At 39.6% G+C, this 16,666-nt stretch overlaps 1 non-coding gene across 1 annotated transcript; it reads left to right on the forward strand.

The window, feature by feature from the left end:
* Positions 1–8,832: 8,832 nt before the first annotated feature.
* Positions 8,833–8,914, forward strand: trnas-cga (transfer RNA serine (anticodon CGA)). Its single transcript has one exon. It is a non-coding gene; the product is annotated as a tRNA-Ser (tRNA).
* The last annotated feature ends 7,752 nt before the right edge of the window (positions 8,915–16,666 follow it).

Below are 16,666 nucleotides of genomic sequence, written 5' to 3' on the forward strand. Positions count from 1 at the left end.
TTAAGCATGAAAGTTTTATGAAACGGTACCCAAATATACGATTGCTGTATAGAATGAATTTTAATTTTAAAAAATTATTTAACACGAACATTAAGCTGTTTACATCTTCCGCCTGAGAACAGTCACCCGTTGCTACCCAACGCAGAATGGTGATTGGCTGACACCATCTGACACCCCTCTGATTGGAGAAAAAAGACGTGCTGGTTTGCTATACCAGGAAGAGGATTTCTTTCTATTCAAAACGTGTATTTTAAAAGTTTAAGAAGTAAAAACCTTACAGCGTACACAGATTTCTAAACTGATCAGGATCGTTATCTTTGTCTTATGCATAATAATGTTCACCGCTCTGTCCAGCAAATTAATAATAAACTTTATTTTATATAGTTTTTTAAACGAATAAGTAATTAGATTGCTCATAAACCTAATCACTTGCTTTTTCTTTTTATTTAGGCTCAGATTTCAACTATAGATCGTATTATTAATAACCATAATAACAACCAACCAACAAAAACAACCATATAAACATAATACCAACCAAAAACATAGATAACAACCACAATACAAAATCAAATAATCAAACCATTTTACACTCGCAAAGTCCTCCAATTATCATAATCCCGCCCCTTATGCAAAACCAAACCTTCCTCCCATCCCAGTTTATCCTGTTTATCATAAACAAAATCCACCTCAATTTTCAACATAAAGCATTACAAAAAATCAATACCACAACACTCCATACTCAACAACGATAATTCACAAACAGCCAGAACATGTAACTACACATTCCCAAACATACCCAAACATAGCCCCGCCCCTTATGCAAAACCAACATCCCTCCCCTGTTCTCTCTCTCCCCTGGCGGTTGTAATTGTTTTTATTTTCAAATAAATTTTAGCAAAGTCATGTATTTTAAAAATCTTAAGATTTTTCTATTTATGTCTTTATTTAGTGGTTTCATTAGTGACTAAGGCTAAACTTTCTTGGAAAAATGTCTTTTATGTAAACCATGTTTGCTATTAATTCATTCAGGGCTAAAATATGTTCATTGTCTTCTAATGAAAGAAGGGTTCCTTTCGCCGTAGTCGGGAGCCTAGCCTTTAACTAGTAAGTACTGTATTTACTGGGTTTTTTTTGGGGGGGGGGGTGTCTTTCGCTGGAAATCTCGCCTCCTACTTTGAAAATACCCGTGAAACCGGTTCAATTCGTCACAGCCAGCACTCCTGCAGAGAGTTGGGTTGTACAGTACTTGCAGTGTATACAGTACACGCGTTATGCTCTTCGTTAATGTCTGTGAAGTTTTATTTAATCTCTGAGCCATACTGATTCTTCTGGAAGCCAGTTTCCGCCAGGGAGTAAAAAAAAACACACTATGGTATTCTCTCCAATGCAGTGCAGTTAAAAACATACCTCTGATGCTGCTCCTAAATGAATATCGTTTATGACCATCAGAAGCTTTATGCTCCTTTTCTTTTTTCCAGTGGATTGAACAGGGAGAGGCATTTCATGATGTACTTTTCACTGATGAAACAACAGTGGCTCTGGAACAGTTTTCAACCATGTCGTTTTATAAAAAGGGGAGATATGTACACGTTACTGAAGCTAAAAGTTTAGCCTTTGTCACTGATGTAAACACTAAATAAAGACATATAGAAATCCCTACTTTACAGACTGTATATGGCTGGTATTGGTAGTTTAAAGAAAAAATACACACCAGTATTCCACTTTCTCCCTAAACATTTTTAGGATCAGAGTCTTACATGTGGTTATTTCGAAAACGTTTGTACGTGCTCCTTCTTACCATGTTACTGTTTACCGTTACTGACCATATTAAGTTTAAGTGCCTGTGGGCACTTTTCCTGTCCGTGGGGGGTGGACCGTCTTTCATTAGAAGGTTAGTCTGTTCTACTCTGAGAATGTAGAGGGGGTGGGAAGTGTCCGCGGTCATTTAATTAGTATTAAAATCTTAGTTATCTTTCTAGTTCACAGGTTTGCATGCATAATTTAATTTTGAAAGCCACTGAGACATCAGGTACTACTGTTGTATTTATGAAAAAGAAACAAAACAAAAAACATACTAACAACTGTGCCATCCTACTCCTTAGTTAATACATTTTATTATTCATAAACAGTTAACATTGTTAGCAAAATATTTTGAATTATATTTAACCCTATTTTTTCTTTAGTTTTGTATTTAACTTATTATATGATAGTCAGACTTAATGTATATTAATGTATATTTGAACAATGAAAATATATTTTTACAAGATTTTACATTAAGCACTTAAAATTAATATGGTTAATAATAGTAAACTGTAACATGCTGTAACAAGATCGGTTAACTGCGAAGAAAATCCTTTCAGAGAAATTTTTCAGGTGTGAAGAACAAACCTGTTCCCACACACCCTGCCCCCACTACCATTAGAATATACACAAACATTTTAGCGTTTCATTCTGAGCAGAAGACCCTCACACCTGAAGAGTGCTGGCTGTGACGAATTAAACCGGTTTTACAGGTTTCAATCACAGATTGGGACTCAGTAAAGTAACACACAGCGCCACTGGATTTGATAATACTGTACCTAACCAAAATCCGCAATATGGAAACAGAACCTAATTGTTGATAGATGATGTACTCGTAACATTTTTTCAAGACGAACTACAACATTTAAAAAATGACTTGTATGTACTTGATATCTCTAATCAATCCACGGGTTCCAGCACAAAACGAAACTAAAACGCATACCGTTTAGCGCTTCTTATTAGTTGCTCAAAAGTAATATGGCCGTATGAAATGCATAATATAAACCTAGAAACATATACGTGAGCAGTACTTAAGCACTGTAGTATCGGTGTTAAGACATACCTCTCAAATACTGTAAATCAAGTTAAAAATATCTCAAGACCGATTCTGGTCGTAATTAAACCATGTTTTCTTTTTCATCTTGAAATAACTCATTTCTAAATACCTTTTTCACTGTTAACATCTTGTAGCAACTTTGCGACAAAATATACACTCTGACAGTTCATCCTGCTACCAACATTAAATAAAACAAATCTTAAGATTTCTATATTTATGTCTTTATTTAGTGGTTTCATTCGAAGCTTACAATGTTTAGGGAGAAATGGAATACTGGTGTGTATTTTTTTCTTTAAAGTACCGAGACCAGCCATATACTGTATGTTAAGATTTCCCTTCAGTGGTAAAATTAGATATGAATATTCAATACTTAAACGGGCACAGTTAAGACATTAAATATACATATACATATTGTATACAGTACAGTTTGCATACGGTAATATGTTTATGTTACGCGATTAAAAAATAAATAAATAAAACTGGAAGGTCCAGCACCACCATTATGTTTATATGGTTGTTTTTGTTGGTTGGTTGTTATTATGGTTATTAATAATACGATCTATAGTTGAAATCTGAGCCTAAATAAAAAGAAAAAGCAAGTGATTAGGTTTATGAGCAATCTAATTACTTATTCGTTTAAAACGCTATATAAAATAAAGTTTATTATTAATTTGCTGGACAGAGCGGTGAACATTATTATGCATAAGACAAAGATAACGATCCTGATCAGTTTAGAAATCTGTGTACGCTGTAAGGTTTTTACTTCTTAAACTTTTAAAATACACGTTTTGAATAGAAAGAAATCCTCTTCCTGGTATAGCACACCAGCACGTCTTTTTTCTCCAATCAGAGGGGTGTCAGATGGTGTCAGCCAATCACCATTCTGCGTTGGGTAGCAACGGGTGACTATTCTCAGGCGGAAGATGTAAACAGCTTAATGTTCGTGTTAAATATTTTTTTTAAATTCAATTAAACGGGCACAGTTAAGACATTAAATATACATATACATACTGTATACAGTACAGTTTGCATACGGCAATATGTTTATGTTACGCGATTAAAAAATAAATAAATAAAAATGAAAAGTCCAGCACCAGCTGGATTCGAACACACAACCTGCCAGTTGGTAGTCACGCACCTAGACCAGTAGGCTACAAGACAGCTCGCATGACCAGGTAGGCGAAACAGCCCTACATAGCTCTGCCGCAGTACACGGATATAATCATACCGTTATTAAATTCTTTAGATACGCGATTCCATATTATATTCCCTTTTAATCAAATTCTAAAAGTATGCTTGTTGACGTATCCGGTATCACGTTAGTTAAAGACTTCGAAGCTTACAATGTTTAGGGAGAAATGGAATACCGGTGTGTATTTTTCCTTGTGATATTTTAAGCTCTAGTTGAATGATAGGTGTCGCATTTTAAATCATTCTCGTAGCTAGAAATTATGAAACGCCCTGTTAAAAGCAAGGAAGTTTTTATGCCCCGTTGAAGTAAAACAAAATGCCTGACAAAGTATGGCTTGGACAGATTCCAAGTGCTTGTACAAATGTGCTAAAGAAATTATACTTTGAGTATACAGCTTGTCCAAAGTCATCCATTATTAATACTATTAGTAATATCTTCAGTAAAGGTTTTGATGCATAAATATTTCTGATAAAGGTAGGTTGTGTACTTTTGTCCAACTGAGCAGTCTTGCTTTCATAAAATATACCAACATTTGAATGACTGATGATTAACATGCTGTAATACACAGTTCAAAATTAAAGGCTCGAATGCTATACATGAGAGGTTAAGCTCCCCCTGGCGGTTTTACAAGGCGACGCCGGATAGCTAGTCACATGACACACGTGATACCGCGTGATACCCCGGTGGGCGTGTCGCGGTATGCCGTGAAATACCTCACCCATTTTGAATGGCTGCATCTGTAGGTTCAATTTTGTATCCTCTTTAAAAGATTAAGGACTGGGGTGAGCGTGATTTACCACCCTTTCAGCTAAGAACCCGACGTGCGGACCGTTTAAGCTGCATAGACTCGGTCGTTTAACTCTTCTCCATTAGAAGGGTTAAGGTTAAAGAAAAAAACATTGCTGACTTCTTTTTTTTTTTGCCAGCCTCGAGTGCTGATTAGCAAGGTTTGTATTTCATGTTTTGCAAGTTGCATCCATTATAAGAAAAACAAGTCGTTCAAGACAGGAAATGAATGCTTGCATTTAATTAAGTCTAGCCGTAGGCGGTTGTCCATAATGACCAGTTCTGTTCGAGAAGAAAGAACAAAAAAGGCACCGCTGGGATTCGGAGCCAGGGTCTCCTGTTTACTAGACAGGCACTTTAAGCAACTAAGCCACGGTGCCCCAGGAGAGCTGTCCTTTGACAGCCACTTGGACACACCACTCAGACACATCTGCATTCGGTGTGTGCTCCGCCTGCTCGCTGAGCAAGTTGCCACCTTTACATATAATAGCAACATCAACACCAAGAGAAAGGGTGACAAATGGCTTTTATCTGGAACTTTTCATGTCCAAGGAGCTCAATGTGCTTTCTGTGTACAACAGGGCCACTGAACTCCACACTGGCCACTGAACCACAGCAGTGGCTTGCTGGCTTGACACCTCTCAAGGAAAATGTTGAAATTGCATGTGGAACAGGAAAATGACTCTCAGGTGCCCATTGCTCATTTTCAGACACATTTATGCAATACTTTCACCATGCGTTGAGCAATAGGGATTAAAGATAGCAGAGGTAAGGTTTAAAAGTGATTCTGAGGTGCAACACATCAGCGATACAGCTAGGCATCTGAAATGCGGGGTTTGAGAGCCCTTCAGGGAACACCGTACCCTAAAGGTACCAGAAGTCCACTAGTATAAGCATTAAGTCACTGTCACCCCTGTTACAATGTGATTGCTACATATCTTCATTTCTTTGGTTTTTAAGGAGTAAGAGTGCAGGGGGTCTAAATCTGCGATCCAGTGTGTTGAAGTATTTCACAAGACTACCTGTAGCCCGTCTGAAAATAAATCCTCATTCTGATTATTGCCCTGGGCATGTACCAAAAAATTACTGAGCATATATATATCTCACTGTGTTGAAGCTAGAGACCTGTATGTAATAATATGATGCTAAAATGTTATTTTCACATATATTAATGTAATAAATGATTGCTTATGCTTTATAAACAAACCTAATTAAAATAAAAGCTTAAGTTTTGTATTTATCTTGTACCATAGAACATGATTTTCTTTGTATTTCAAGCCCACAGTCCAAAGTGTCCAAATGACGCACTACATGATATAAGGAAGATTATCACATGCATATCGGTATTATCTTTCTTATGAAAATGCATTCCTTTCATTACCTTTTACTTTTTAAAATGAACTCAAATTGTGTATAATGTAATAATTTAAGTAGAATAGATTCTAATAATATAATGATCCAGTGTGTTGCACTACTTCACTGCTTCACTGCTCTATGCCGTCTGGAAATAAATCCTCAGACTGCTTACTGCCCTGGGCATGTACCAATAAATTACAGGAGCACATCTATATATCACTGCGTTGAAGCAGGAGACACACAATCACTGCAAACACATCCTAAATACAGTGTTCCATCACCTTTGACCTCATCCAGAACATATCATTTCTTGAAAGGGATTGCTGTCCGAATGCACATCTGAATCCCAAACAGAATCTCTAGTAATATACGATCGTTTGTGAAACATGCAAATGACTGTCTCAGGGGCCCATTCCTCATTGTCAGACACATGTATGTAATGCTTTCACCGTGCATTGAGCAATAGGGATTAAAGACGCCACAGGTAAGGTTAGATGTCATGTTCTATGATCATTTCTTTCAGCATTAGGGACTAAATATACTAAACGTATGATGCTAAAATGTTATTTTCACATATATTAATGTAATAAATGATTGCTTATGCTTTATAAACAAATCTAATTAAAATAAAAGCTTAAGTTTTGTATTTATCTTGTACCATAGAACATGATTTTCTTTGTATTTCAAGCCCACAAAGTGTCCAAATGTTCTATGATCATTTCTTTCAGCATTAGGGACTAAATATACCAAACGTATGATGCTAAAATCCTGAAAAAAGGATGTGCTCCATCTTGTCAGTAGATTGGATTCCAAAACTGATTTGGGTCAATATACATTATCTTTGAAGATAAGGTACAGTCTACTGTAGGGAACCATCAACTTAGAAAGCATTGGCCTTCCCTGGGGGTCAGGTAGGTGCAAAAGATAAACCTTTATCCTATCTTTATATTAAGATAAGTGGCCAAGCAGTATTTTTCCAAGTTTCACCAAGCTCATCATGTTGCCATAGTAGACAAAGTTCTATAAAATGTTAAATAACTTTTAAAAAAAGCATCTTGGTCTTTCAGTACTGTACAAGATGAATTAAACTGTCCCTGGTAATAAAAAGTAATTAGAAGCATCCCAGAAACTTTATCTCTAGAAACATTAGCTGTTTTATATCATGTAATTTAGTGTGATGTTGTCAGAATTCAAGGACATTATCACACACAGAAATTGGTTCAGTTAAATCTAAAAAACACAGCTAAACATGGGTTTAAATGTAAAATAGAAGTCTTACCTCTTGTCAAAAGATTTAATTCAAGAAGCGATGTAATAAATGATTGCTTATGCTTTATAAACAAATCTAATTAAAATAAAAGCTTAAGTTTGGTATTTATCTTGTACCATAGAACATGATTTTCTTTGTATTTCAAGCCCACAAAGTGTCCAAATGACGCACTACATGATATAAGGAAGATTATCACATGCATATCGGTATTATCTTTCTTATGAAAATGCATTCCTTTCATTACCTTTTACTTTTTAAAATGAACTCAAATTGTGTATAATGTAATAATTTAAGTAGAATAGATTCAGGTAGGAAATATAGAGTCATGATGTTTATGGCTGACATCATTTCACATGGGTGAATTTTAAGCTAAGAAACAAAAACATTTACAATGAAGATACCATTGCTTAATTTTTAATGCCTTTAAAAAATAAATACCTCCTGAGAATAATTTGCCACTCCCAGATCCTTGGTAAGGTACTGTTTGAATCCAATCAGGAGAGGAGCATCCAGGGAGTGCTTTCTATAGAGTCCAGCTTGGGCCACTCTCTTCCGGCCTGCTGATACTTTTTAACTACTCAGGGCCTGTAAGGATATAAAACACCGGTTTAAACATTTTATACCTATAAGACAAATAGAATTTTAGTAAAAAATAGATACATCTGAAAAATAAAAAGTCTTACTGCTGATAGAGTTCTTCAGAGCTCACATCTTCCCCTTCCTTATCCGCTTCTGTTTCAGTTTCTAGAGCAGCCTCTGGCATCTCTTCCTCCTGGACAGCGGCCTCTTGCTCAGGGCCGCTGGAATGCAGGTAGATTCTTTTCAACATGCTTTTACATAATATGTTGTAACAATGATTTCAAAAAGAAACTACAGAAGCCTTACAGATTAAAAATATCTCACCTTGTGCTCATTTCCCTCTATTCCCCGTGTTGCAGTGGTGGGATGACGTAAATTACTGCTTCGACACGTAACGGCATTATAATCAAATGCAAGAGCTGAAGGCTTTAGTTTTGTTTCGTTTTCTATGGCGTTCGTAAGCGCGCAAATCAAAGGCAATTCCTGCGTCTAACACGAATGTAAATGCTTTTGAAAGTGCAGTGTGGTGCAGCTTGTAAAATCCTTGTCCACATTTGTGGTTTGTTGATGTTTTTTCTGTCTGCCAAAGTTGCATTTTGACATCTGGACGGGGAGACTTTATCATTTGAACGTGAAGCCAACCTTAAACCCTCTGAGGCGTGTCTGTCTGCCGGCACGTATTTTGTGAAAGGTATTTTTTTTTTTAACGGAGAGCGACTTTGAAAAAGTTTCCGCAGCCACCTCGCACTCCGTGTTAGATTATAGGAGGAATGCGGCAGCGGCGAACTCGCTGTAGTCGTGGCCGAGTGGTTAAGGCCATGGACTCGAAATCCATTGGGGACTCCCCGCGCAGGTTCGAATCCTGCCGACTACGGCGTCTGCCGCACGTCGCTTTGTGCCTTCGCTGAAAAGGCGTAGTGCCGCTTCTCCTTTCCTCGTGCTATAAAAACGCTAAATCGCTTGTCCCCGCTGCCATGGAAATCAATTCTTCAGGTAACCACACACTTTGTGTTCGCACCTCTGGTGCTCTACTTATGCCTTTGAAAACCTAATGAATAAAGCTGAAAGAACCGACACAATATGTAGGTGCTCGTAAAGCACGCAGTAAAGAACTGTTAACAGCAAGGTTTCAGTGGGTTAACTGAGGAGAAGGCGTGATCGCTAATTGTTGACTTTTTATTTGGTGTTAGAAACACTCTTACTGTGCATGACGTGCAACAAATGTAGCCACAGAAATTGCATCACCCTTTCATGTATGCTATTGCAGACACCAACGTTGCCTAGATAGAAAACCGAAATAGCCGTGGGTTTGCTTGCTGGTCTGAAGGATTTCTCTTCGAATATCTATCATTTGTCAATGGAAGTAAAAGGCGCTGCAATCTCATACGTTCAGAATCAAACTCGCAGCTGTTGTTCGACTTTATTTCTTGACTAATTACAACTGAGTGTTGCATGAGCAGTTACGTAAACTTGTCTGGTATATTTGAACACAGATGCCGTTCTTCAATTAAAACTAACAGTACATTGTCAGGGACATTCAGTTCTATAAAAACAAGAGACAGACAAGAGAATATTTCTACCTTTCATGTGGACTACGTGTTGACTTACTGATCGGAATAATTGAAAAGTTCGGGTCATAGCCGATGCAGTGCGTGCTAATTAGAACAACAGCAACGCTGAGCTCTCAGCACCGTACTGAGCCCAGGTGTTTTTCTAAAGCTGTCAGGTGCAGTTCATTTACAGTACGCCCCGTGTCTCAACGGTAGGACGGAGTCAAATACTGCCTCGACACGCAACAGCATTATAATAAACCGCATGACTTGAGGGCTGTTCTCTTTGAATGTTCCAAGGCATTCGTAAGAGCGTAGGTCAAGGGCCATTCGTGCATCTCCTGTAACTCGAGTAAAAATGCTATTCAAAGTGCAGTGACTGAAATCGTCGTCCACATGTCTCCGTTGTTGATTTCTTTCTGTCTAAGAAAGTTCTATTTTCATGTCCGAACGGGGAGACTTTATCATTCCAACTTGAAGCCACCCTTAAGTACTCTGAGGTGTGTGTCTGCTTACACGTATGGCGTAAAAGGTTTCTTAAACGGAGAGCGAACTTGAAAAAAGTTGCCGCCGCCGCCGCCACCGCCGCCGCCTCGCACTCCCTGTTCGATTGTAGCAAGAAGCCAACAGCTGGCATATTCACTGTAATCGTGGCCAAGTGGTTAAGGCAACAAACTTTAAATCTGTTTGGGTCTCCCTGCTCAGGTTCAAATCCTGCCGACTATGGTGTCCTTTGCATTTGCTCTCGTGCGTGCATGAAAAAGGACCAGCGCTGTTTTGTTTTCGCTGGGACCTTTAACACTCTAAATCGCCTGGACCCGCAGCCTGTGAAATCGATTCTTCAGCACCCACGAAGGACGCTTTGCCGCTGGACACAGATACCGATGCTTTTCTACAACGAGCTTTCCAGCTGAATTTTCTCGGCAGCTCCGTACTGAACCTGTTCTCCATTGCAACATAGCGGAGGCTCGTCACGTCTATAGCAAGGCTGTGTAGGACCGCATACGCCACAGTGACTTGTACACAGACCACATGAAAGGCAAGCAAAATACACTTTTAAAATTCCAAAGACTCACAAGGTCAGAGGAACAGCGATGACCTGAACAGATCTGTTACAGAAGTCTAGGTTGACCTTTTTAGAGCTGTAATTGCATTTTTGTTTAATAGAAGATCAAATCTACTCGCATGTACCAGCACCTTACAGTTTATTGATGTTAATTCTATTTAAGTAATAAGATTGCTAACGATGTTTGACTTTAGCTGGTGTTTTTTAGAACAAATTGCTTACTCTTCTGTAAGGAATACGCAGTACGTGCCTTTGTCAGTCATTGCTCACCATACCTGTAACTTTCTTATCTAACTCACTTCCTCAAATGGTGAAGGTCCACAAACATAAATGAAAAAAACCCTTGTTGTAGATGAGGTGCACAAAAAAGCAGCCCCTGATAGTGTATAACACATTTATACTATTGCAGAGACACATGTAACATATATATATATACTGTATATATATATGAAACAGAAATAGAAACAGAAACAGGAATCGCTTACTCACCTGGAGAATCTCTGTAGGAATATCTAGCATTTATCAATGGAAATAAAAGCTGCTTTAATACAGTGCATGTTCAAACTCAAACCCTCAGCTGCTGTTCTTGTTTGTTTTGGGACAAATTGCAACTGAGCATCGCATGAGCCGTTACGTACCCTTATCTGTTAGGGAATTTCAAGGGAGGAGTTAGGTCAGAATGGGTAGGCTGCAAAACAACAAGTAAAGATTTATTCCAAGATGAAACGTTGTGGCGATTTTCTTATCTTTTCAGCATGGACTAAACGTTTACGTGTTCCTTATATGCTATATATGTATATATTAGCACCAATGTCGTTCTTAAAAACTAACATGAAATTGTCAGGGACATTCAGCTATATACAAAGACGAGACAGACAAAGTAATAATTCTGTATTAATGTGGCCTACATATTGACGCAATGATCGAACTAACTGACATGTTCTGATTCAGATCCCCTGCAGTTCATGCCAATTAGAACAATAGCAATGCTGAGTCCTCCCCACCCTACTGAGCACAAATTCAGCTGCTCTCCAGTTCTGTTCTGCATGTTTTTTCATTGCAATTGAGCTCGGAGCTGGAGATGATCTCCATACAGTTCTGTGTTAACTAGCCCGCACTTGCGTGCTAATTTATGGGTTGTGGCAAATGCTTTTCTATAGTTCATATACATGACGGCAACCTGTTACCGAGGAACCTGAGAGGTTTAAAAGCCTCACGAGCCAGGCAGGACTCAGACCTACAATCTTCTGATCCGAAGTCAGGCGCGTTATCCATTACGCCACTGGCCCATAGAACATGCGCTTGGACTCCACCACAGAGAGCTCTACACTGCTACTAGTAGTACACTTCCCCATCTAAATTTTCACAGCAAGAAACTTGTGTTTCCTACTATTTTTATCAGGTTTAAAATATCATCTCCTTAAAACAGAAAAAGTGTTGTGTCGTGCTGAAATTCCGATTGATTTTGAATTCAAAGAAAAAAGGTTTTCTTCCAAAACACCATGAAATTGTCACATCTTGCAGACAATAGGTGTATTCCATGTTGAAAAGAGAAGAAAGAAAACCATGGAGCCTTTTACAGGTGTGAGGCTTCTTCAGGTGTGAGAAGACCTCACAGCTGAAACGCTGTGTTTCCGTTCTTCTCTTTTCAGCATGCAATAAACCTATTACTTGTTCCTTTGCAGCCGAGGCATGCTGACATAGCTACCCAGCTGAACATCTTGCAGACTCTACAGTACTTCTCTCCTGTAGAAGTAAAGCAGGGCTTGCTGGGTGAGCTTTTGCTCCGGTAAATTAGGTCACGTGTCATGTTAAATCACTTCTTCTAAACACAACATTTGCTGGTGCTAGCTTTCCCCATGAAAAGAGACATTTACCTTACAGTACATGACATATCGTTTTTATTCTACCAATAAGTATAGAAATTAAACAAAAGAAAAAATGGTGTCGCCAAAGAATGCACAGCTCTGTCGCCTTGGGGAGGTGTCAAGGGCATTGAGCTCCTTGGACATGAAAAGTGCCCGATAAATGCCATTTCTCATCATTTCTCTTGGCGTCAGTTCTGCTATTAAACGGGAAAGAGGCAACGGGCTCAGAGATTATGTTAAGTGCACACCGAGCGCAGATGTGTCCAAGTGTCTGTAAAAGTGCGGTGCTCCCTAGTGGCTTAAAGTGCCCGCCTAGTAAGCAGGCGATCCTGGGTCTGAATACCAGCTGTGCCTCTCTCCGTGTCTTGTTGTGCCAAATGTATCATTTCAGACAAACATGTACAGCTTTGTTCAGTTTAATGCAAGAATTCATTTCCTTTCTGGAATAACTTGTTTTTGAAGAAATCCATACATTTTGTGAAAGATGAAATCAATTTCTTGGTTGTCAGTGAAAAAATATTGCTGGCTACAAGAAGCGCAAACGATTGTTTTCTTTGACCATAAACCTGCAAATGTAGGGAGCACAAAAGACCGTCAGGTGCAATCGGTTAGTACATTTGGCTGTTAACTGAACAGTTGGTGGTTCAAGCCCCTCCAGTATGCGTGTCTCAGTTTTTCCAATGTAAACATCATCACCATCGCTAAAGAAGATGGAGCAGAAGGCTCCACAGCCGAAACGTTGTGCTTCTTTTCTTCTCTTTTCAGCATGGAGTAAACCTTTGCTTTATCCTTTGCAGCCTAAGCATGCTGACGCAGCTACCTTTCTCTTAACGCGCCTCAATCATTATTCACCAAAACGATCAGCAGAATAAGTCGCCTTTGTGGTGATGTCACTCCTCTGCTTCACAAATGTCCTTAGTGACGGGCCATTTCTTTCTGCCATTTTTCCGGAGCAGTTATTGATTGCTCCATCATTTCCCTCTTACTTTCCATCACTAGATTGAAAAAAAAAACAGAAACAGGCTGACAGGACGACAATCAAATTGCAAAAACTCATCAAAGCACTCGATAGAGTATTTGAATCCACAAGTAGCTACGAGCAACTTTGTCCTGGCTTGCATGAAAGTCGGAAAATGTCAAAAAGAAAAAGATGGTGGCTTTTTCATATTCGTTCTTTTATTTTTAGTTCGTTGCTGCTTCTGTCCATTGTCCTCCTGCCTGGCTCTTGACCTGTTTGAACGCACACAGTAGACTTTCATGCAGGGGATTTGTCCTGAGCCTCTGTGAAAGACCCACCCACCCCCATAAATAACTGCTCTAGAAACACATGAATGCAAAACTAAACCACAGCTTAAAGAGGAGCTTGTCATGACCGCCAGGCAGTTTAGACCAACTCTTAAGCGATCTAATCAGCACCAGCAGTGGGTGATTATTAACAAACGCCGCCGCACGAGTTAACCCACCTGCACACACTCCACCGTACGGTACGCAGTGCTATTTTTACCATCTTTACCTGCTTCCCGCTGGTATTGAGTCTACTCCTTGAGAGCTCTACCTGGCGTTTTTTCCATTACCTCGTTTATTCTGGATATTGGACTCCCCTTCTGCCTTTTCGACTTTGGACCTCGCCTCTCACCTCGGACTGTTTGCCACCAGTGTTCTCCCTGGATTACGACTTACCTTACGCCTCTTGACCATGAAACAAAGCAAAGCAGAGCAAAACAAAACGAACAAACGAAAACCCTCACGTCCCGCACTTGCATATAACGCCGTTACGTGCCCAAGCGGTATTGTACGTCATCCTAGCACTGCACCCCGGGGCGTATGGTATATGGGAACGAGCACACGCCACGAATCGTCTCGAATCACTCCCTACAGCTGTAAGGCACCTTGAAGCGTGCACCCCCAACATTCTTCTTTGCGCATCTGTGAAAGGTAAACTCTTGAGCAAACTCTGAACCAGCTCTAAGGAAACTAATCCGATTAGACGTTACTTTGACTCATCCTTTAAGGGACCCTTGTTAATTGGAGAATCCAATGATTTCGAATGAATTCTGTATGCGTTAAAAGACAGCTATACACAGAAAACATGCAGGACACTTCTCATGATGTTTCCCGAGCCGAAACACAGTGCGTTTTTCCAAGCCATCTGACAAAGCCCGCCCACTGAAAACTGCAGCAGATCATGTAAAGACGTTCAACTTTGTAACTACTGCACGCACGCACAGGAAGCAGAATAAATTCCTCTTTTCAAACTGTCAAAGGTTTGCTTTGCGAACACTGCAGGACATCGCACAATCGCTTTTGAACGGGGACAAACGATTTCTTATGGGGCGCAGTAAGTACAGACGTTTAAAAAGCTCCACTCATGCCGACGATGCAGCATGAAGAAGCGCAACCTAACGTTTGCATTCCTAGCAAATTCCTTTTATTTTTTTATAAATAAAGACAGTCTTGTTTAACAAACAACACACACAACATTTTACATTGTCAATTCAGTTCAAATCAATGTATTTCTATATAGCGCCTTTCACAACAAGGGCTTCCCAAGGCACTTAACAATGCAAGTTGTTAAGAACCTTGTGTCTAATATGCCGCCTAGGTAACGTGCTGTCTCTTTGAGGCAAATGTTTAAATCCTCTGAGTTAAGTGCTGAAGTTATAGTAGTCCTATCAGTATTGTTGCCTCCGATCAACAGATCCTCAGTTTTCTCAGAGTTGAGTAACAAAAAGTTTTCACACATCCAAGTATTTCCTTCATTAATGCATTTAACTAAAGTGATAATAGAAGAGCTGTCGTTTGGTGTAAACAAATGTTTATTTGAGTGCAATCAGCATATGAATGAAAGTTCATATTATTTTTTCGGATTATCCTACCTAGCAGCAGCATGTAGAGAGAGAGAGCAATATTGGTCCCAGCACTGATCTTCTGGTACCCCAAATTGAACTGGTGACATATTTGAACATAATGAAAACGATGAGTAAAATGTGAAGTAAACCACTGAAGGACGGTTCCAGATAAGCCAACCTCAAACTCAAGCCTGTGTAACAAAACAGAGAGGTCAACCGTGTCAAAGGCAGCTCTAAGATCTAGAAGCACAAGCACTGTTGCATTCCCCGCATCAGTAGCTAAGAGAATATCATTTACGACTCTTGTTAATGCAGTTTCAGAAACCAGACTGAAATTTCTCAAGTATATTATTTGAATCCAGATACGATTGACGTTGGGCAACAACTATTCTCCCAAGACTTTTAGATTGAAATGGGACCTTTGAGACAGGCCTGTAGTTGTTAAGAACTTGTGGATCCAAATTTGACTTCTTAAGGAGCGGTCTAACAACCGCTACCTTAAATTGATCAGGTACAACGCCTGACGCAAGCAATGCATTCATCATACTAATTATAGGTCCTGCCAGTCCTTCGAGGGAATCTTTGACTAGCTGAGTGGGGATGGGATCTAGCGAACAGGTGGTTGACTTTGTCTTATGTCTGTGTTTATGAGTCCACCATAAGAAGAAATCTGAACAGGAGTGGTGATCATGCGAGGTCACCATGGAGGAAACCACTGCTCTCCCCCCCAAAAAAACCACCACTGCCCCTCTCAAGTTTGCTAAAGACCACATGGATGTTCCACAGCAACTCCTGGAACAATGTTCTGTGGACAGACGTGACAAAAGTTGAACTTGTTGGTAAATGTGCACAGCGTTATGTTTGGAGATAACAAAACACTGCATACCAACTCCAAAACCTCATCCCACCTGGGAAGCATGGCGGAGGCTGTGCGGCTTGCAATCATCGAGGGACCGATGAATTCCAAGATGTATCAGGAAAATCTACAGCAGAATGTCAGGGTGTCTGCCTGTGATCTAAAACTCGAAAGACGCTGGGTCATGCAGCATGACAAAAACAAAGGAGTACATCAACAACAGAGTGGCTGAAACAGAAGAAATTCCGTATTTTGGGATGGCCAAGTAAGAGTCCTGACCCCAATCCCATTGAAGTACTGTGGCGTGATCTGAAGCAGGCCGTTCAGCGCAAGACATCCCAAAAATATACATGACTGAAACAGTTTTTCATAGAGGAATAGGCCAAAATACCTCCTAACCGCTGCTCAGGTCTGACCAGCCGCTACAAAAAGTAGGG

This window comes from Lepisosteus oculatus, unplaced genomic scaffold (assembly GCF_040954835.1).
Source record: "Lepisosteus oculatus isolate fLepOcu1 unplaced genomic scaffold, fLepOcu1.hap2 HAP2_SCAFFOLD_181, whole genome shotgun sequence".
Classification (NCBI taxonomy): Eukaryota; Metazoa; Chordata; class Actinopteri; order Semionotiformes; family Lepisosteidae; genus Lepisosteus; species Lepisosteus oculatus.